The sequence below is a fragment of the Sinocyclocheilus rhinocerous genome, unplaced genomic scaffold, assembly GCF_001515625.1.
Source record: "Sinocyclocheilus rhinocerous isolate Xijiao unplaced genomic scaffold, SAMN03320098_v1.1 C36682246, whole genome shotgun sequence".
Classification (NCBI taxonomy): Eukaryota; Metazoa; Chordata; class Actinopteri; order Cypriniformes; family Cyprinidae; genus Sinocyclocheilus; species Sinocyclocheilus rhinocerous.
Genome location: NW_015784833.1, coordinates 1 through 1,514, shown reverse-complemented (window position 1 = coordinate 1,514; position 1,514 = coordinate 1). Strand labels below are relative to the sequence as shown.

Sequence of the window (1,514 nt, the reverse complement as noted above, 5' to 3'; positions counted from 1 at the left end):
CTGGGAGAATCTGTCCAGTGTCTTTATCAAAAAGGTACTAAAGCTTCACATACACTTCAACTCCATAATACAGTACGAAATGCAAAGCGCATTTTGAAGCATTTTCTGCGTCTTAAATGGTTACCTAGTTGCCTATTACAAAGACGACCATTTTTATCTGTTGACTTGTGTTCATTTTTCAGATCGCCGGTTTTGTGAATGCAAAGGTTCTAGACACGTCTATCCAGCAGGTGTCGCTGGCTATTCTGGAGAGCATGGTGCTCAGCAGCAGTAGTCTGTTTAATGAGGTCAAACAAGAAATCACCCTGGAGAGACTCATTTCCCATCTGCAGGTGTAAGTACAGAAGAGCTCTTGCTTTAACTGTTTGCAGTATTACCAGTGTTTACTTTATGGGTGTGGAAGAGGAACTACAATAGTTGAGGGTGTGACATACACCACAGTAATGACAGTAGATGACAATGATGATCCTACGTTAGGGTTTGAAAACAGTGACTAGCATACAGTTTCAGTAGTAGATGTTTAATAACGGTTCTCATTGCTTTCAGTACTGATATACAGCATATATCAACCGTAAATTGAATTATAATGAAAACTACAACAATAATGGTAAATTTTTATAGTTAATTTCGCAAATTAATAACATCAACAACTATTGTTGTTATATAGTATTATCATTGCAATCAAATTGCTTAGCAGTTGCATTACATTCAAAGTGCATTTCAAGAGAGAATTATTTCTAGAGGGCGTCATTGTCTTCTTTTCTGCTTAACACACAAATAAACGTTTCTTCCTCTTTCTGGAAAATACCTTCTGGTTTAGCTCATCATGTGGATATTTATCACGTTTAAGATTAGCATGTGTTGGATTTTTAAATCCGCATTCTACATCAACATAAATGTTTAATTTTCTCTGCTTTTGTCTAATGTACCGTAGAACAAACCAGCAGCTGCAGACTAAGGCCATGGCTCTGCTGATGGCGATGCTGCAGGCTGGTGGCGAGGCAGACAGACAGGTGAGAGGTTGAGAGGTTTTTGTTTCGTCTCTTTGATGATTTCTTGGTTTTGCTGCCACTGTCTGTTGCGACTCTAAAAATAGTGCAAGTAAAATAAGCGCCCTTTATTAGTTAAAGGCTAATCATTGGTGTTTGAGAACTGTTTTGCTAGTACAACATTTCCATTAGAAGAAAGTGTGATTCAAATTTGCCATCACAGAAATAAATTGCATTTCAAAAGATATTAAAATAGACGACGGTTGTTTTAAATTGTAATAATATATCACAATATTGCCGTTTTTACTGTATTTTTGATCAAATAATTGCTGCATAAGAGACATCTTTTAAAAACATTAAAAACATCTTACCAACCACAAATTTTAGAATGGTAGTGTATATTTTTGTGGCTTATGATACAACATTTCTAGCTGGAAAATGTTCTTGTGCAGGTAATTGATTTTGGACTCAGAAAATGCAAACAAATAAATAAATATATTATTAAAAAAAAATTTATATATATAT

At 35.0% G+C, this 1,514-nt stretch overlaps 1 long non-coding RNA gene across 1 annotated transcript; it reads left to right on the top strand.

Moving 5' to 3' along the window:
• LOC107736415 (uncharacterized) lies at nt 1-1,042 on the top strand. The gene is made up of 3 exons (XR_001639660.1): nt 1-34; nt 183-334; nt 935-1,042. It is a non-coding gene; the product is annotated as an uncharacterized LOC107736415 (long non-coding RNA).
• Nucleotides 1,043-1,514: the final 472 nt, after the last annotated feature.